The sequence below is a fragment of the Amblyomma maculatum genome, chromosome 1 (genome assembly GCF_055883805.1).
Source record: "Amblyomma maculatum isolate TAMU_Amacu chromosome 1, ASM5588380v1, whole genome shotgun sequence".
In the NCBI taxonomy this organism is placed as follows: Eukaryota; Metazoa; Arthropoda; class Arachnida; order Ixodida; family Ixodidae; genus Amblyomma; species Amblyomma maculatum.
In genome coordinates, this window is record NC_139344.1 from 28,556,396 (window position 1) to 28,577,753 (window position 21,358).

Genomic DNA, 21,358 nt, shown 5'->3' on the forward strand with positions numbered 1-21,358 from the left:
CGGACGAAGCGCGGACCATCAAGTATAAGCTATGAAGTGCTCTTCGGTCGGCTTTTGACACCTAGCCCAGTTGGGGGGGCCTTACTATAAGCGGCCGTTATGACTGTCTACATCAACCTTCGTTTATAAAAATGACTTCTCTAATGTAGTAGCAGTTAGCATTCCTAAGTCCGGCTCTCCGTTTTCACATAAGCGCCGCTGTCAGTGACCATACTATTGAGTTTTGATTCTTAAATAGAGATAATCCCAGCTCCCGACTTCGGGTTCGTTTCTAAACCTTGGTACGAGCATCCAAGCGCAGCTGCCCATATGACGTGGCGTCTACGACGTAGCTTCTTGCGGCGGTCTGGAGCAGCGACTATCTGCCGAATTTCCAGTTCTCGCGCATTTCAAGCGGCAGTCTGAACCCTTCGCGCGAGAAAAGCATGCCTACGGAACTGGAGTTCGTCTGCCACACGTCGGGGTGGCACAGTGGTTTGGACGCTCGGCTACTGTTCCCAAGGATGCGGGATCGAATTCCGATCTCGGCGGCCGCTTTTCGATGGAGGCGAAACGCAAGGCGCCCGTGTGCTGTGCAATGTCAGTGCACGTTAGAAGAACCCCAGGTTGCTGAAATTTCCGGGGCCCTCCACTAAGGCGTCTCTCATAGCCTGAGTCACTTTGGGACATTAAACCCCGCAAACTAAACGTGTGCCAATACATACCACCAATATGCGTGAGCGCTATCACCACTCTGTTCGACAGACTGCAGCTGCTCTGAACAATTTATACAGTTACTTTCACAGCGACGGGAACTATGTGCACCCTACGTACGCTTCGCAACGAGACGCAGACACCCACGATGTTACGGAGACAGCGCAGGGCCGGACAGCATCTGCCTTCCGGTCGGTAGTGATGCATATACGTATATACGTGTTTCCGACCCTGGGCTTCAAGGTTGTAAACAAGCGTAAGGTGAGAGCGAGCCCCAGATAGTCTGTGGGATTACTGGGACAGTGTTGGAAAAGATTCCGGCAGCGCAAGTGCAGACGACGCGTGTCGCGCAGCCATTGAAAAGGCGGCGGATGCAGACGAGGCGCATTTGGTATAAGGCATCCTGGCCAGTGTTTGGTAAGGCATAGGTGCAGGTGACGCGTTAGTTTTCGATGTTCCCCGCCTCTGGGCGTTTTTCAACTAAAATCCGTTCATTAAAGTTCTTCAAATGGGCAGTAATTTTACGCTCATTCGCATTACTGGCCAGAGCGGCAACCGTTCTTCAAAATCGGGTATATGTGGCCCTTGAACAAGGTTCATCAAGCCATATAACTTGCAGATGCTTCTCGTTTTGGCCGACAAGACCAATTATGGGACAGGTAGATTATTTTCGGCCTCTTATTCGTCGGAAAGCACCACTGCAGATACTTCACAAAAATGACGCCACTGCAGTTCATTTCTGGCGGGTGATTTAAATGTTGAAAGGTTTAAGGACTTTCGTTTGCGATTCTCTCAGCAAAGCGGCCACCTCTGTGCGCCAAAAAAAAAAAAAAAAAAAGCAGAGTGGAGACTTAGGACTGCTTGCATGCGGAAAAGCGAAAACATTACTGTTTTGTAACGGGGTGGTAAGATCTTTGCCTTAAAACGTCGGTAGTCTTTCTAAGGAATAATCTAGGCATCTTGCTTATTTTGATATTTCTCCTAGGTGTCCCTTTAAGAGAAATGAAATCAATAAGCTGGAGGTTGCATTTGTAAAAGGGGATGCTTTGCACTTCGTGCAGGAGCACAGAAGCAGACCAGCAGAGCCCTGCTGTCAGCACTACGTAAACGCATGCACTGATGACGTCACTTCTTTTGAGCCTGAGCCATTAACGGGGCGCGAGGCGGTTTGGCGTCATCCGAAGCAACTGGCTTTTATGACGCCAACATTTTGTAGCGCATGGCTCGTGAGCGCTCCGTCGGTCATTAAGCTGCCACGGAAGCGGAGAAGATGGTTCGACCGAAGCAGGGCTCGCAAGTCTTCGTGAACGTACGTCGCCGCGAACTAGCTCAAGTGGCATCTACGGGATGCGGAGTGAAGCGAAAGATCAAAATGCGCGAGGATCCTGACACTCGATGAAAGAGTGGCGCCAGGGGAAGAGGATTAAACTTTATTTACTGCCGATAAAAATCTCGCTCTTGCTCACTTCTGCAGTGTTGCCCTCGTCTCCTCTTCGCGCCTTGCCTGGATGACTAGTGCTCACTAGTTGGCCGGATAGCAGAGCATCCTAGTCCCCACGAGAAGCGGTAGAATGTCGACGCTCTGCAGGAGCGAGCACAAGTTGACGGTTGAGATCAGAAAGTGCGCAACCGCGAGGTGACTGCGTACCACCTTAGTGCCACTCGGACATTTGATTATCATTTCGGCACCAACCTGCAGTGCCTGGCTATACCACTTATTTGGAAAGCGACTGAATCTAAAAGGCTCTGCGGATTTCAATGAAAGATCTGCGCTTAAACTCCCCCTTTAATAGCAACATCACTAGGAGGCGGAGTAGAACCACAGCCTAACATTGAAATTTCCACCGTATTTGATAGGCGACGAGAAATTCTTCTCTTTGCATGCTTTCTGGTGGTGGCATATCCGCCATGACTACTGCGCCTGCGAACTCTGGGCTTCGCTGTCCAGTAGTCAAAGTATCGCGAATTTTCGTCAGCCATCTGGTACAGGTTACTGATAGGCAGTGAAAAAGAAGCCGAAGTGCCGACCAATGCGCTACGCACACATTTTTCTGTTCGTAAAGCATGCTTAAATGTCACCTCTCTCTCTATCTCTCTCTCTCTCTCTCTCTCTCTCTCGTCCGCGCGCATTTCGTTTGATTTATTCTGGAGAAGCAGCGGGGACGACAACAACAGAACGATGTGACTGACACCGCCACTACCAGGGGCACGTAATACGTACGTCATGGCTAGTATTTCTAGCAAAGGCGTTTTCGGTAGCGCACGTGTCTCTACAGATTAGCCTGGCAGGGAAAAACAAAACGAGTTAACTACGTCATCCATGGCCAGGGTGCAAAGTCGCGGCGTTCCCCTTGACTGCGCGTGTCCACTCGCAGAGTCTTGACCCCCGCGACACCCCGCAATGAGCTTATCCCTCGCAGTCACGAGACACTCGCAGAAGCGTACTCTTGCGAAGTAAAGCTCTCGCGCCTTGCTGACGGTCGTACACACTACGGCACCGCTGCGCTACGTAGGCCCGCCGCCTTTTATTTTGTGTGTGTGCGCGCCTTTTGCCGAGCCCAGCCGCCGAAAGAGCTCTGATCGGCTGTCTGGGAGGCTCGCAGCTGGCTCTGACGCCTCGGCTTACGGCTCGACGTGCGTAACAGGCTCAGCCGGGGGCGCACCGCCGTCAAAGAGGCCTGCGAGGGCGCCGGAGTAAGCGCTCGCCGATCGCATTGAGCGAAGACGACGTGCTAACCGACTTTACTGCTTAAAGCTTTTCGCGCGTTTTTGGCTGTCCGTGTCTCGGCATTTCGACCGGCCTGCCCACTTCAACGCTCAGGCTGCTCTCTGTGTTCAACCTACCTTTCTTTTGGTAAGGGAGAAGGGGAGGAAGCGACATCGCATGCACAATGTCTTTGTTTATCTACAGCTGCCGCCGTCTGTTCCCCGGAAAAAGAGTAAAGCGAAAGGACACCGAAGATTTGGAGAAAAAAAAAAAGAAAAAAAAAAAAAAGAAGAGCGCTTTTACGCGTTTCCTGTTTTTCCCGCCGCCAATAGGTTATTACTTAGTGGCTAATGAAAAGCGCACTCGGCTTCTATTAGGAACAGCATCCTGCGCCTGAATGGCTCCTTTTGTTGAGCTCGTCTGAGTTGTTTGCCACTAATGCATAGCAGAGGTCTAGTCGTATGAGGTGTGCTGTGATCTGAGAAAAACAGGTTCTGCGATGCGCGCGTGGGCGGGAGCCCGCTCTTATTTATTTATTCGACCCTCGTGCCGTCGCTGTCGTCGTTAATAGGTTAAAAATAGCCCCGATGCGACGACGACTCGCACTGTGCGCTCGGCCACTCGGTTTCTGGGAATCTTGTCGCACAAGCCGACTTGGCTTGCGCGGATTTTCTTACTCGGCGGCTTCATTCTCTGGATAACGAGCGGGCAAAATGATATGCCGCGAGCTTGACTTAATGAGCTAGACGATTAGCCCGTGCGCTCGAGCCGTGGCCGAACGCTTTCCCGCGGAGTGCAAAAGACTTTCAACGAAAGCAGGAAAACGGCGCATGAAACGCCGAGTGAAAATTCGCGGGTAATCACTAATGCGGCAAAATAAGGCTCGGAATATAACGAAACATCCGTCGTCGCTAGATTGAGCTGCATCTCGTTCTTTTAAACTCTGTCGGCGGCAGAGTGCGGTGTTAGAAGTTAGTGCACGGGTACCATCGCCTAGCGAAATATTAACGCTTGTTGACCTCTACGAACTAAGGCCGTTCATTCGTTCGTCGCATCTGGAGAGTAACGAACAGACGTTACACGTTTGGTGAGCATCACGTTTGCGAAACTCTGCTTCCCACTCATCGCCTTGCTTCCTGCTGCCTAAGGACACGTTTCATCACCGCCACTTAAACGAAAGGAGCGCTTGAAAAATGAGCGTGCTCACTATTGAGCCTCTTGTTCGTGTTTTTCACTTCCCATGCAAAAAGCATAGGCCTCGTGGCGAAAGTGTTTTACGTGGATATTAAGGAAGTCTTATTTCGGTTTTGCTTTCATTTCTGTCGAAGGAAAATGGCAGCGACCACACTGCCTTCTTTTGTTGTTGTTTCCCGGTGTGCGAATGAAACCAGACTGCGACACATTGAGGGAGACATCACAGATCGTGATCAAGATCTCTCTGGCTTTCCGAAGATCTATGCCGAAATTTCAAAATTAAATGTTCGAAATAAAGCAACACTGTAATAGGTGTTTTGTGCAACGATAAATTCAATACCGCATCCCTGGTGATGAGCGGCCTTCATTAGAAGAGTTACGCAGCGCTATTTCGAATGCACTGAGACCGATGAGTATAGGCTATCTGTCACTCCAACGAGAGAAGTGGTGTCAGAACGGTGGCCTTCGAGCAACAGGCTGCCCCTCGAAATTGGAGAAAACCGCCTGCCTGCCGAGGCCATAACGAAGCCAATGGGGCGTCTTGCGGATCGCGAAAAAGTGAGAAAATGACGTGAAGGCGAAGGGAAGAGGGGAGGCAGGTCGCCAGCGCGATGGCATATCGGATGCCGGCATGTTCCCTTCAGCATCCGACGTCACCGATGACGTGTGTCCGGCAGAGCTCGCCCTCATATCATTTAAGTTATGTGGTGTTTTCTTTTGATGCTATTGGTGCTGTTATCACCCTCTACCCCATTTGTGCGGTGCATATCCAAAGCTGGGTGAGCGCAGTATAGCTCTGGCTGGCGCCCGTGAGCGTAAAAATAATATCCCGTATTCCTAGAGAGGATTCGTTTCATTTTCTACGGACTCTAGTGAACTGAAGAAAATAGCCCTTCAGAGGAGCCGCAGCAATACTTTCGCTGCACGCCCGAACATATACAGCTGAGCATGCCATTTTACTCAGGGCATAAGAAGGACGGGAAGTTCAAGTTTTTTTGTTTTGTTTTTTCCTTCTTTTTTTTTTTGCGTCTACTGATCTGATGCAGGTCTTCATCCCCAGGGAAGTTGTTCGGAGGGAAGGAAGGCCGGAGAGGTTGACCAGTACTCTATGCGCAAGGGCCGGGTTTGTAGACACGTACTAAGGGAAGCAATTGTGGAGAAATAGAGAGAAAGATGGAAAGTTCATTCAAAAATTAAACCTGCAAAAGGACAAATACAGAAAAGTTTGCAACATTTTAACACAGTTTAACTGCGTTTCGAACAAAGTGTGACATCACGACAGACCAACATATGACGTCACTGACATATGTCTTTCCTGTGCGCGTTGATTTACTGAAAGCTTTCATAGTTATTGTTCTTAAAATGGTCATAAACGAAGTCAACTTTTTTTTTTCATCGGCAAATATAAAAAAAAATCTATCGACGGAAATGCTGCTCGCGAGGCCGCACACGCTACGCTACCCGTAGAAGTCGAACTGGTTAGAACCACTGAACGGGAACATTATATTTCTTCTGCAACAAATTTGGTACAAAGTTATCAAGAGACTGAAAAGCATACCGCAAATCATAGACTAAAATGCTTTAAGGTAAAAAAAAGAACATAAAACAGACGAATTGCCATTTAAGGAGGAAGTGAGGACTCCGCGCGAGACAATGGAGAGTTTTAGCTTACCGTGATCCGCGATCCGCTACCGTGATCCGCCACCACGCGTTCCACAGCGCATGCCCAGACCCCCCTTGACGCCGACAGATGGCGCCACATACTGGATGTCGGCACACAGACCTGCCGCGTCGGGACCAATCAGCTTGAGCGCCCCGCCCACGCGTGGTAGATAGTCACGGTGGCGGATCGCGGATAACGGTAAGCTAAAACTCTCTAATGTCTATAGCGTAGAGGCACCGCGCAAACGGAACAGTGCCTGGGGAGTTCAGTTACAGATATAAGTTTGTTTGCTGCGCTGCGTGCTTAGATGACGTCATGTGGCAGGTGTGTTTACATCGCACGTATACACATAGCACTCACCAAGGGCGTCTGGTTGGATGGAGGAGGGGGGGGGGGGGAGGAGCAAGAGGATATTATGGTCATTTAGGTTTCAGTGACACGGATTGCTTTCGATGCGTGCTCGTTGAAAATTATCTCCCGACGTATACTATTTCTGAAACAAGAAAGCCACAACCACCGGCTACATCCACCTCCCAAGAAGGCGACAGCGAAGTCACACTGTGGAGGGAAAAGGTGGACTGCCGCTTACCGTAAGCATGATTGGCAGCTGCCATGGACCTCCGTCACTTATTTCTTTCCGGATATACGAACGATGTACCTCAAATGACTACCACAATTAGAAAAAAAAATCACTACATAACGCTCGCGTGTTCTACAGCCTTGGATTATTAACATCTACCTTAAACCCTGCAAAGTGAATGCTATTGGCCTCAGTTAACCTAATTAGTATCGTTTTTATGTAGCCGCTATCTCACTGAGTGTCTGTTTTGTGAACTAGCTCAAATTATGCGCCATTCTCGTCTAGTTTAACTTTCAGGTACACCACTCTTAATTCTGAAGCAAGCGTAGGACATTGTAAGTTACTGTCATCCACATGTTGATGGCAATGGTCTACGCTGAAGATGCATGGCAAAACTTTGCTTTGAAAGCTTTCCCTGCGCTCGCACTAAGTAGTTTAATCTGTCATAGCAAGAATAATGGGCCTTCTTTATTATAACAGTAATGAGGCAGGTAAAGAATATTGCGAAATACTTTTTGTGAACACATTGCTATAAATGGTTTAAGCGTCCGATGCGAAGCAAGCTTCTGCTTCTCAAGTTTCTGCAGCGCTCACAACGAGTAGTTAGGACTTTCACGGAAAATGAATGGGGTGCTCTTTTGAAAATAAATAGCAGAAAACTACATGGCCTAGCGATGGAGGATATGCGGATATAGCGATTGTTATGATGCAGTTTTACAGTCCCAGAATTTTTATCTGTCATTTTATGCAGGCGTAAGTGACTTGACAGACCTGTGATCACTTCACAAGTGCCCAGTGTTCCGATTCTAACCAATAGCGACACCAACAGCCACGGAATGCCACTATAATGAGAATACCCCCTGCCGCTGTGCGAGTACCGACGCCGTATAAAACTCATCCCTATAAGCGCCCGCTAAATTCGCGGCCCTATACAAGCACCCACAGCGCATTTGAGCAATTGGGTGACAGAAGGACTGTCCTTTCGTACAAACTCTGCTCTTGGTGCTAACTGCACGCCTTGCAGCCATGCGTTTTTGAATTTCGGGGCTTTATGCAGGAGAGAGTGGGAAAAATTAAACTCCCTGGCTCAAATTTCTTCTGGTCGGTATACAGTTACGAGGCTTTGCACCGTGTTCTTTAGGCGGAATGCTTCGGAGACTTTCTCTATTTCGGTCGCTTGGCTGTTAAAAAGAATATGATTGATGAACTCCAAAGCCGTACAGTTCGTGTTCTGCTTTTACTTATAGCAAGACCAGTTGCTACACCCAAAGAAAATTTCTAAACTTTTCGAGTAAAAAATATATGCGCCCTTAAATCAAGACAAATTTCATGTGAAACCGGCACTCTTTGCTCATTGTGGTCGGCTTTCTGTCGTTACTGGCGGGTGGCGGAGCGTATGCACCGAGCACAGTTGCATGGAGCTCTGCCACAATGCCCCAGAGAGAAGCTGGAAAGAAAAACATAATGCGAGCCAAGCGTCGTTCAGCCGTCCGTCATGTCTTAAAGGTGCTTGCGGAGGTACCTGATTTGGTGGCTTTCTGTAGGATAACGGTCGTCGACGTCCCAGGAATGCAAGAAAGTTATCCAGGTAGGTAGGATAGCAGGCGCGCTCTGTAATGTGCTCTTTGTGGCCACGTGGCCCAAACATGCCTCTGGTTGGATGCTTTCGTCAGGGAAGGGGAACTTGACGTGGTGCCCGTTTCACGACTGCGTCCCGGCCACATTGTGCACAGCTATCTCAGTCACTTGTTCGGCCGAGAGGAAGATGAGAAACCTGCGTTCCTTTCTTCTTTCGGGCTTTTAAACCGTTTTCTTAAAAATTGAAAAACGTTTATTTAGGCATACCAATGTGATGTGTTACCCGAGTGAAAGCACCGGATGGGGTCGTACAGATCGTGGATTTAAGCTACTTAGTTGGCACGAGGTAACAATGCTGCTTGCCGTGAAAGATGGCAAATACTCCCTTGAAGGAGAACGCGTCGTAGACCAGATCTAGCTGCTGCATATATATGAATGGGGAAATTAGTAGCGCGAGAAACACAATGCTCGACTAAAGGTCCCGGATGGTTTTCCTTGAGCAAAGCATACGACAGAGTACGTGCATTTTTTTTACCGCAAGCGCACATGCACGAAAAAAAAAAAAAGAAGAAAAAAACAGAATGAACATGAAAACGACGAATCCAACGAAATGGAGCTGTAGCGATGTTTTTATCGTACTCATCTCGAATTAAGCTCGAACTTGTAACGTCATCAAAAAAAGAAAGTCTGCTGCGCAGATGTATAACATTACAGTTTAATAGCTCCTCGTCTATGTGCAGATCATGGCGGAAAAATATCAGTGTTCCATCTGTACTTGTTTTTTTAATAATGGGTCTAATGTCAAATAAATAAAATATTAAAATACTTGACGTTAAACACAAAACGTATTTGCTCAATTTTTTGTTCACCGAAAGGATTAGCGCATATATTTGTATACCGGCTAGGGGTGTAATAAGGACTAGTTTTAATTGTTTGATTATTTGCTTATCACTGCGCTTTCTTGTCATTATTGTCTTGACTATTCGGTATCTCTACCAGTAACGTTCTTCCGTCGACAGTCCACGTCACGCAACCGTATCACAATGCAGCATCTAGGAGATAACCGAAATACATTTGGACATCGGCGGGAACAATCATGACGTCAACTCTGGCCATTCTGCCACTATTTGAATGCGACGTCTGCTTAACGATAGTGGTTCTGAGATGTACAAACATTCAAAGGAAGCCGTTCTTTTGCATATTGGTTCCCTCTGCGCGGAGGTACTTCTTGAAGAGCTCTAAATGTGCTATCGCTGAAATATAACCATCATGCCTTGAATGCCTGATTTGGGCGAATACTTGTGCTCACATTTTAGTCAGTCGGTATATAACGTTTGAACGCCCGTCGATTACTGGGTCTTTTTAAAACAACCTGTCACAGGTATTGTCGCTACTGATAGCCAAAGCAAGGACCTACTTGGCCTAAAAAGCTTTCTTTATGTAAGACGCCACCCAAAGGAAAAAAAAAAAAACACTTTTAAAACAACTACGCAGGAATGCCGACACCGCATGCCTCCCGCTAGTTAGGTGAAGAGTATAGAGCATTAAGTGCACGTTTTCAATAAAAGTAACCACGTGCCGTCTTTGCCAAAATACAGGGACAAAAATTTGAAGCTCTAAAGGTGGGGCAGAAAGTAGGATTGTAACATGAATGCTTAACCTTCTTGTCCTCTTCTTCTATATAATACAAAATAGGAACGCATTGTCTTTCATAATTTCGGGCTCGAGGGCACGGTGAACTTTTTCTATTTTTGTGTGCGTGTTTACACCCGCAAGTATAACTAGTGTAAAAGCCCATAATGCTGTCAAAATACAGTACAATTAGAGCTCACCCAAGCTCAACTCGGAGCACTCTGCCAAGCCCATCCGCAACAAATTGCCACAGTATTTAATATGGCAGACCAAACAGAGGACTCGTTCGTACCATGCGTGGCTTCTGTCGGCCCTCGCATTTCGCGCAGAACGTTCTCAATGGCTCTTCGTCGCTTGGGTAATATATGCCGGTATAGTATTTTTGCAATCAACTTATAGCTCTTCAACGTTACTAGGAAGGTATTCCTGTTTTTCGATATTCAGTCTCGCGATGTACCGGAGAAAGTGGTACGTTCATAACGTGAGGAGAAAAAAATTATATCTCGACGTTCCTGCTGCCTATTTGGAATTGTACACAATTATGAGATTGCGTTCATTCCGCCGAAAAATGCGTTAGTTTCATTACATAATCCCGCTTTATGTACGTGCGTGCTTGGTGAAACCTAACTGCAGATTGTGTCATCTTAAGCGCGTTTTAGTCCTGCACAGTAGTGTGCCGTTACTCTGTTGTCGTTACGCGAAGGCATGACGGATCAGTCATACACTTTGGGGCAAATTCGTTTTTAATGAACGGGATTTCTGAGAACGGCCTATAGTTAAACTGACGCCAAAACATCGCACGCCGTCCCAACAACTCTTTTTGATGTGTCGCCAGTCTTCACTGACGTGACGTAGAAACGAGAATATAAGTGCGTCATTGTATTGTGCTAAAAAAAAAAAAGAAAGGGCATTGTATGCCATCTGTCTTTCGTGGGGTGCGCGCATCCTTCGCGAACAAGGCACTGCACTTTATGCGCTCCTTCTGTACTTGTACGGCGCAGGAAAAGCAACGTTCATTCCTTTCTTTGCTGAATCTGTGCACATAATAAAAGGAGCCAAATCTTTGTCCATTAGCGGATATCAGTGGTGATTTAACGCTCATCAATATCACGTGACTCCATGACACGGAAGCAATGTGCAAGCGTTTGAAAGCATGTCGATAGCTACAAGAGCAGCCGGATGACAAGAGATCTAACTCGTTTTTAATGCTGTCTCCTTTTTTTCCCCGAGAAATGATAGAATGATCTCGCAGACCTCAAAGTATGCTCAATTAAAACAAATATTACCCGTCTTTTAAAGCTGGACATTGTAACGATTGCTTAAGTGAAAAGTAAGTCAAATGATGACGCTTGAATGCAATATATATGTATAGCTTCGCTGGGGTTTTCGCAACGGTACTTTAATACGGCTTCAGAAGTTCTGCAGTGTAATAAAATTTAGGGCAAGAAGACCCGTTTCATAACCGCGTAGCACGCGGTACAAGTGTTCTTCGTTTTCTGGTGCACTGCATTCAAACGTTATGGCACTTCGAAGGATTCTTCGAGCTGGAGATACTGGCGGATGTATACTTTTGATCGTAGGAATCTTCTGCAACTGCCGACTGAAGCGTGACTCGTACTTGGTGCACTGCGAGCTCACAAAGAGTGCCGCTAGTTTATTTCGCGAAGTGTCCCAAGCGAATAGTGGTGAAGGTGCAAAAACAGTTAAAACAGCTGGAAAGGGCTGCTGGTTATTTATGTCGACACCGTGGGGTCACTGCATTTCGTAAAGTAGGAGACGGCTATTACAATTAGCACACGAGAGACTGAGAGATTGAAAGGGGGCGGATAAGTTAAAAGCAGGAGCGATCGCTGCCCAGGATAGCTCGGGACATCTCGCAGCACTTATTTCGCTTTCTTACCGATTGATCCAAAAGTGTTCAACTTCTTTTCCGACGTACTTAGCTGTCCCAATGCCGAAATACGTACCACGCACGCGCAGTACATCGGCGTAGTACATATGCGTAGTACACGTAGTAGTACATAGGCCTTTCTTTTCTTTCTCTTCATCTTCTTCACCCCCTTCATCCCACCATCCGGTGAACACCTCCACCATCCAATAGAGATTTTCCCTCATAGTTAGTAAGCGTGCCTTTCAAACTCCTCCTTTCGATGCGCAATCCACGATTAGCATAATTTTAACCTCTTACTCATTACAAAATTTTTAGTGAACCGCATTTCTCATCGTTGCTTGCGTGTTCCCGCACGACACACTAGTGCGATGTGTACGTTGACGACGCCACTCGCTAGCAAGTTGTTCCGGCACCGGCAGTACATTTCGACAAGAAAGATAAGGTTCTTGATGAGCTGCTGTCCGGGCTATCGGTTCGCCGATTTTTCCACCGCTGCACTGTCCCTTGACCTGTGCGCCTGCTTTGCTTTCCAAGCACGGCTGTTGCCGAAGCCCCTCCCGCAGAAGCCGGTGTCGACAGCTGCGCGCGGTAGTGCGTACTGTTGGCAGCTCTGCAAGGGCGCCGTTCTGCGCTTTCGATCGGGTGTTTTTCTGCCGCGATCGTGGCCCGTGAAACCGGGTTCTGCCCCGGCGGCGATAGCGGCGCAGCTGCTCCCGACGCGTGACTCGCGCAGCTGGCTTTCTCGGAAGCGTCCGTGGCCCGGACCGACGCCGCGCGAGCGGCCACCACCGTGGAGCGTTTCGAGCCTCCGTGGCCGTCACCGCCGCACGAATGTAGGTCAACGTCCGCTTGTCTTAGCGACGTGGACAGCGCGCGGTCCTCTCGCACGGCTCATTAAACCATTGCTTTCTCGCGCGCGGCTATGCAGGAACGCGCTCGGAAAATCACTGGCCGTTGCGGTCATATCTCTCTCGAAGCGCATCAGCGGTCGATTTGAAGATTAGAACGGCGTAGAAAGGACAAGTAGGCGTAGAGGCGCGCAAAATGCTACTAAATCTAAATATTCGCTAACATCATGACCGTAGAAGAGAGCAAATACGGGCTGGTTGGGCGCATTCCTTTTTGTGTTGTTTTGTGTTTCTCTCTTGTTATTTTTCCTTTATATTGCTGCCTCACAGGTAACAATAAATCATTTGGTTGCTAGTCAGCGCATGTGCCTGTCGTTCACGTGTTTCGTCTCCCCTAGCGCTGTTTTACTGGATTCTTAATCATGACTGTCTTTGAACGATTTCAATTTTATGGTTGTTTAGCAGCACCATCCGGACAATTACTGTTTTCACCTCTTACTCTGGCGAAAGCGCGCACTCTGTAAAACGCAATACTCCCTCCCTCCTTCGTAATTGCTTCGTTTATGAATATAATCTCCGGTGTTCTTATAAATCCCCCGTGCATGGGGCTGCACGTTAAAGCCTGTATATATTTTGTCTTTCTTATGGTGTCTATAGTGAAACTCTTATCGTTACTGTTATAGTCCCAAAGAAACTCATGTGCAACCTGCTCGGGAGCCCCATGTTATTCGCACAGTCGGTTGTAAGGATCTTTAAACCTTGGGTTTCCGGGTATATTTCTACCAACTATACAAATACGACGCGCAGCAAGACACCAATGCGCGCTCTTATAAATGCTTTTTTTCTGGGAACGCAGTTGTTCGTCGCTAATTTAGCCACTAAACCAGCACTGTCTGTCTTTGCGCATACATCCACGTATACGGGGCTCATCAGGCTGATTTGCTGCGATTCGCCCAATTCCAGGTTCTCTATGCACGCCTGCAAAATCGTCTCTGCACCGTTTGCGGACGCGAAGTTAACATCCCCCTCTCCGATATGTCTCATTTTTTGCAACCTCGAAATACATCCACCGTCTCGGCACTCGAGAATCGCAATGCTCAGTGGCACTCAAGCTGTCTGTCGAGACGGCCCTCGAGTGCCTCTTGTATTGACGTATAGGTTCTCCGTGCTCATTCCCCGGCACTTATGCCTCTCTTCCAATCGTCTGGGGGAAAATGAAAAATAGGTCTCTTCCTGACGCCTGCTGATCTTCCGCTTGGAGCTCATGAGCACAAGCAGCAGGGGGTTGACGGAATCTGCGCACGTGCTTACCGAATTCTCCCGCAGCTTACAATCGAACATCCAGACGGCTCAGGCTGTTCGCAGAGAGCAGCGGCGAGTCTTTCGATTGTGCTGATATTGCAGTGATAACTGGTGGTAGCCGAGAGCCGTTCAGAGAATCGTGGGTTTTTACGGTGTAGTACCTGGCGTCTCTTTTTGTTGGGACCGAAGGATCTACAGCTGACGCCTGCAGAATTGGGCGCTCATTGCTGAAAGCACCCTGCACGCAACAACTGTATTCTAGCGTCCGTGACTTGTATCACTGTAGATACTAATCACGGAGCACTCTATTGAGTGAATAAGTTTGAAAACCCAGCCCCGGATTTTTCCAGATTTCTTGACTCTTACTGCACCTGCTTTAACAGTGGGAATGCAATGACAGCCAAGACGGTCTGTGGGATATCTTTTTTTTTTTTTTTTTTTGCGGGCGAATTTTTACATTGTTGGTATACAACATGGTTACGCATGCGAGACAAGAACCCAGAATATAAAAAGTGGCAGGACGTGCGTAATTCACGAAGTGTATGCATTAGCCGCTTCTTCTGCTTCCTTGTATCGTTTTCGAGGCCACGCTGTGTTGAAGTGGTTTACACAACTTTTTGATTTCGTTTATTTCGTCGTCGTCGTCGTTGTTGTTTTTGTTGTTTATGGTGACAATTTATTTATTTAAGGCTATACACGCACGTCGGGGAATGCAGCCACGCCTCTGATCGCCATCTTCCCTTACTCATTGTTCCCGTTTCTAGCTCTCTTTTTTTTTTTTTCTGCGCAATGTAGCGTGTTGCTGCTGTTGTTGTTGGCCTCACAACAGATAACGACCACAACAATGCGCTTCATAAAGCAGAAGCGCTTGAATGACTTTCTTTTCTATCTTTATATCTTGTTCTCGCCAAGGAAGAGAGACCGAGAGGAAGTTGAGGAAGAATCTGGGATACAACACCCGTTGTTCTAATTTCATTGTCACGGACCAAGTGTTTACAGGCAGTTGTGGCAGTTCTTTTTTTTTTTTTTTTCAGACATGTAAGACATGTAATGACCACTGCACTCAAACTTCGCCCCACCTACCCAAGACGCCATTTCCGAGTCGCCGCAGCTGCTTAAAAGTCCAGCTTCTTGGGGCACCTTTCAATTGTGAGGCTGCTGTGGGATAGTACAAGATAACTGTAATGCGCATGTTCCACTTGTGATGTATGGATGCGAGAGTTGGACTGTGAAGAAGGCTGACCGCCGAAGAATTGACGCGTTTGAATTGTGGTGCTGACTCTTGAGAGTTCCTTGGACTGCCAGAAGATCAAATCAGTCGATATTGTCGACCATAAACCCTGACTGCCCATTGGAGGGTCAAATTCTAAAGTTAAAGCTCAGCTACTTTGGTCATCTGATGAGAAGAGAGGAGTCGCTGGAGAAAGATTTGATGTTGGGAAAGGTTGAAGGTCACCGGAGAAGGGGTAGGCAGCGAACGCGATGGTTAGATGGCATCCTCGAGGCACTGCAGATGAAGTTATGTGATGTTAGGAAGATAGCGAGAGACAGGAAAGCGTGGCGTGATATGGTCCATAGGATCACGAAGAGTCGGACACGACTGAACGACTGAACTGAACTGAATGCGCATGTCAATGGGAATGGTCTGAGCTTCCAATGCGCGCCATAAATTTACTTTTAACTTTTTCCTTCGCTCGGAACGTGTGGGTAAAGTTGCCATGGGACACGAATAGGCCACGCCTTCCAAAAAAATTTTGCGGCAACAGTTAAATACGAAGAAATAAAACATCGTTGTGTTGTTTTTTTAAATCAATGGCAAAAAATTACAAGCCTGCCGAGGGTGGATTGGCGAATATATTAGTTTTTATGATGCAGTCCTACAATATGTGAAAAAAAAAAGTTCACTCTTTCCCCGAATTTGTCCAAAATTTCTTAGTCTAAAGAGCACAGTTATGTTGTGTTCGTTTTTTTTTTTTTTTTTTTTGATGTAGGCCTGAGCACTCGTTTGTAACATGTTGGCTAGAATAAGTGATACCTCGTCGCCTTAGTGAGTGAACCACTCATTACACTTACACGAGGGACGGTGTGACACTTCTATAGCTGCTGACAGGGAAAGCAAACAAAAAAGCCCAGATTGTGTTTATAATACTGCTACCACATCATAAGCTTTATCGCAGAAAAAAACCCGGCGTGTTTAGTTGTAAGATTCGCTGAGTGGTCGATACTCTGGCGTGGTTAGTCACAAAATTCTCTTTTTGTTCGACAAAAATGATGACGCCACAAGGTCACGAGATGTCATAAAACTGGCTGAATGCTAGAGATAGCGATGGCATTACATAGTCAAGTCACGTCACCGAATTCTTTAACTGACATACGGTCTATAAACGTCACATGGTCCCTTCATGGCCGCGAGTGCAATGCGAACCCGCGACGGTGCGAACAGAACAGCTTCACCGCTTAAAACATTCGACCACTATGCAATCAACGCCGCTTAACATCCCGCGCGGTAAACTGCCAGCCTCTCGCGCTGTGCATTGGATGTCACCTTCGTTACCAACTTTCATCAGGATGCAAGTCAGCAAGAGCATGCGGCCACTTGTCGCCTTGTAAACGGGTAATCGTAATTACGCGACCGTGAGCTTAAAACCCACCAAGCTCAGATTTCTCTTATTCTTGTCAGTTATAGGCCTCCCCTTGACCGTGAAATAACATAAAACGATTTATGGCAGCTACTGGGTTTCCATCCCGCAGTGGCACGAACAGAATAGCCATGCAGGGCACTGCATTAGAGAATTACGTCATCGTCGCCGGAGCCAGCCGATCGGACCGCGTGTTTAACTGCCACTCTCGCGCATTCTCCAGTGCAACGTCGTCGTCTTCACCAATTTCCGTGCGCAGTGAATCTCGAGCACACCGCTACTGCATCGCCCTCTTCGCATTTGTTAAGAGGCCCTAAGTATTATAGGTTTTCTAGTGCGCTGAAACCAAGCTCCTCACTCACCAATTTCACCGACCTCCTCTTCGTACGACCCGCCGGAGTGGTGCAATGGTTATGGCGCTCGAGTACTGTGCACAAGGGTACGGGATAGAATCCCAGCCTCGCCGGTCACTCCTCGGGGCAGGCGAAAGGCATTGCAAGGCACTCGTGTACTGTGCGATGTCAGTGCACGTTAAAGAACACCAGATGGTCAAAACGTTAAACCCCATTAACCAAACCAACATTTCTTCGCTTGAAGCCTGCTTGGCCATTGAAGAGCGAACCTCGAACCGAAACCGAACTGCAATCCGGCGTGCTAGTGCAGCTAATTTTTGTTGTTGTTGTTGTTGTTGTTGTTGTCGTCGTTTCACGGCCTCTCCTCTGCTGTCGCCTTGGGCTCTGTTTATTTCCACCTTATTATCGTGTTCGGTCATCGGGTTTCAAAGGAATGGGAGACGCGTTTTTACAGCAAAGATGAAACCTTAAAAGCCATTCGCCAACCACTATCCTCCATCTTATTTGTTCGTTTGTCGCAAAGTATAACAAACAAGCTCATACCTACATTGCTATCTGTATAGCTTTATTCCTTGCGATCACATTTTGGTCGCTTACCAGACGGCAGTTCGGCTGATGTTTACCTGAAGCTTCTTGTTGATCACGGCACTCTCTTTGTTATATTTGAGCACACGGTAGTGTTGTCTTTGAGCACACAGTTTACTTGTAATGGAGTGCATCGATTTATCCTTTCTGTAGAATTTTCTGAACCGATTGTTGCGTACGTATGTAATTTAATTGGGTCCAACACAGCATACCGCAGTAAGTTGATTTCAAACAAATTAAATTCATATGGATTGAATTCGTTGAACGCAAAAACAACGCCCCGTTACAGCAATACGCAGCGGTGCACACGTCGAAGTAGTCGCACCCATAACAGCGTTAAAGGCGTATTCGCCGCACATTTCGTCTGGTCCAGCAGACTACACACTACAACGTTTTATATAACCTCTTTTTTTTTTTTTTTTTTTTTTTCATTCTGCATTCTTGCCGTCGTTCTGGGAACAAATCTGAGTTCCGCTAGTTTCTCCCATTGTTGGGTGAAGGGCCCTGGTTGCATGAAACTTGAGCAGACAAGCGGGCCTGCACCAGCGTGCATTTTGTTTTTAAGTTATGTAAATATTTTAACGTTCAATGCTGCCGTTCTCCTTGCAACGTTGGGTCAAAGATCGTCCATGCACCTCGAGCCACTTGTTGTTTTAGGTTCTCCATAACTCTCTCGTAACCCCCGCGAAGAGAAATGACCAAATTATGTGCAGCCAGTGAAGATTCACTACGCTGAAGAATCTAAAGCTAGCAGTAGGAGTAATGTACGCAATGTAGCACGTCATGAGACGCGTGACAACATCAGCATCACAAAGCAGCCCCGATAGCGGTAATATTTAAGTAGGAACGTGTACACTGCCTTCTAAGGCATGCCCTATACTCTAGAGGTTCGCTTGACCTGTGAATATAAAGCATTTTCCGCGATTTTGCATAAGCGTATCCGACAGTGTCGGTGGAATCCCGGGGCTTCTGCGTCATTCGTTACCTTATAATCTGAGGAACCTTAAAAAAAAGAACAGAACAATCAGGGAAATGTCCAAATGAAACCAAAATTGACAAGGGGGTTCCTGTAGCATAGACAAAAATGAATATCGAAAAATAAAGTGTGGTTAATAAGGGCTTCGGCTGCGAGAAGAGGCTGCATATAAGCCAGCGTGCACATAAGTATTCCCAGCTAAAGTTGTGGTTCATTTTATTTTCACAAACACTGCGGCAGGCAGTGCTGGGAGAAGTAAAGTTCATAGCCCGTTTAAATACATTCATCCAAACGTGTTTCACGAAAGCTTTAAGTATTTCTTCCCGGTGGGTAGCAAGCAGAACGCCCAAGAAGAAAGCCGTCAAACGTGTGAATTAATAATTTAACAGTTATTAAATTATTGCTCACGACCAGATGAGCATGGAATTAGGGACAAAACGTTTTACTTAGCAATGCAACCAGTTTCGGAGCCAAATATCGAACTGATATGTTGTATAATTTTTATAATGGTAAGTTTTTATTAATTAGGAATTTATAAATATATAGCGTCTTAATTAGTGAAAACCTACTATGCTCTGCTTGAATTCAGTGAAAGGTTGCCCATTACCCAAATAAGCACAGAAGCAGACCTGTTGACATTTTTTTAAACAAAAACACCTACAACATTCTGTGCACGTGGGCATTTTCGGATACGACGCAATAGTCGGAGCCTGTTAGAGCCCAGGTCACCTTTCGGTGACTCGCAGATCCTGCGGCTTTAGTCTGCATATGCTCTCTGTATTGCTGCTTCACTTTTTTCTCAGTACTTGGCGCCACCTTACGGGTATTTACTGATAAGTTCACTGCTCGACTCTGTGGCAGGAAGAAACCAGAGATCAGGACTACGATGGTAGCGCAAGTAAAATCAGTCATGAATAAATTACGCAAAAAAAAAAAAAAAACATTCACCATGACCCATTTATTCGAGGTTGATAATTGGGTCACTGCACGGCCATTGATAATTCAATCTTACTCAAGAACGAACTACATGTTTAATCAAAGTAGAATACAACTTTTGTCACGTAGGGCGATGAGAAGGAGCACGGTAAATATCAGCCCAAACCATGAAGACACAACGGAGGAAAGTTGACACACAAGCGCCTGTGTGCGAACTTGTCTATGTTGTCTGTTCCTATGTGACGCTGCTATTTACCGTGGAACACCAACTAGCCCGCGCGCTTGCTATATTGGGAACAAGCATGGACCTTCTCTTCGCGGTTGGTTGTTTTGTACTGAAAAACAGCCTTTCTATAAGGCCGGGAAGCGGCTCGCTCTTCTTCATACTGGATTTTTTTTTCCCGCTGTTGGCGTGCCTACCAGTAACAGTGAGTCTTTCAAACCGCTATTGGACTTCCCGTTTCCGTGCACTGCCGTCACGGCGTCACGTGCGATGTTGCGCAATCTATTGCGGCATGCAAAACGACGAGGGTTTTTGATAAAAATTTAGAGTCTGAAAATAAAATTAAATGATGCAATAATAAGATGCAGGCTGGTAAAGCTCATTACCCCATCCATGTATAACGAGTAATTACTTATATTAACAACAGAAAAATGATGCACGGACAGAATCCCAGGCGCGTATTTCGACATACGTTTAAATCTTCTTACCTCCTAGATACTGGTTTTGAGTGGGACCGGTTACCTCGGAGCCGGCTGATGCAATGAATGAAGAAGGAGAATGCATTACTTATCCGAAAAGTATGAATGCTGATTTCTTTGCTGTTTTCTGCTTTGTTTTTGCTAGTAATTTGGGTCATCTTGGTTCGCCCGCTCCTGCTTGGACTCCAGCGTGAATCTGGGGTAGTATTAAAAATAAAAAAAAAATTATTAAGGCTAAACAGTAAGCAAGAACTTAAAAGTCGTCGTGAGCATGCGGCTGGGCACTGGCTGCCTCATGCTGACTCTTCCAACACTTTCGCTCCAGCACTGCCCTCCTGGCACGTATTACTTCGTCAGATGAAAGTTCTGAAAAATTTGACCACCCACTACGCCTCGTCGTCGGCGCCGCTCTCATCGTCCGCCGCAGCTCGGTCGCTGTAGATTGGTTCGGCAGCGAAAACAACCTAGTCTCGTCTACTCCGACGTCGAGTCTCCCGGGCGTCTTCCGAATCACCCGTAGCACGACGGGATGGCAGCTACTGAGAACCTGACTTGCGCTGGTTCTTCATTTCGTTGTATTTCAGTCCACGACCTTGGCTGAGCTCACTTTCAGCTAGAAGTAACGCTTCCAATTGCAGCCGCTCACATGAGTATTGAAAAGATTAACACACGAAGCTAGGAGCCGGATAGCAAGTCCCGATGACGATAAACGTTTCGTAGCATTTAGTCGTGTCAGGATATCGTCCTTCCCGAGTGCGCAGCAGCGCCAATAGTAATGACCCAGAGGGATAAGGGGGAAAGCCTTTGCTCTCCTGTTTTCTCTCTTCTTTCTATCTCTCTGTAAGGGACAACAACCCTTCATTTTCTTCCCGACACTTCGTCATTTTCTCCTGTCACCGCCCAATTCCGTCTATCTTTCTTTCCTGGCCGCCTCGATAGGTGGCTTTGGACGGACTTCATCCACGCGGCAGCTCAAAGTGTGCTGGGTGTAACGGCTGGAGCTGTAATAAATAAATGGATAAATAAATAAATAAATAAAATTTCAGTTTAGAGTTCAGGTGCGCTTCGTCACTAAATGG

General features: G+C 46.9%; 1 protein-coding gene across 4 annotated transcripts in view; it reads left to right on the top strand.

Annotated features, from left to right (window-relative positions):
- Nucleotides 1-21,358, top strand: part of LOC146202005 (voltage-dependent calcium channel type A subunit alpha-1-like) — a 489,246-nt gene that overhangs the window by 340,640 nt on the left and 127,248 nt on the right. The gene's annotated exons all lie outside the window — the stretch shown is intronic.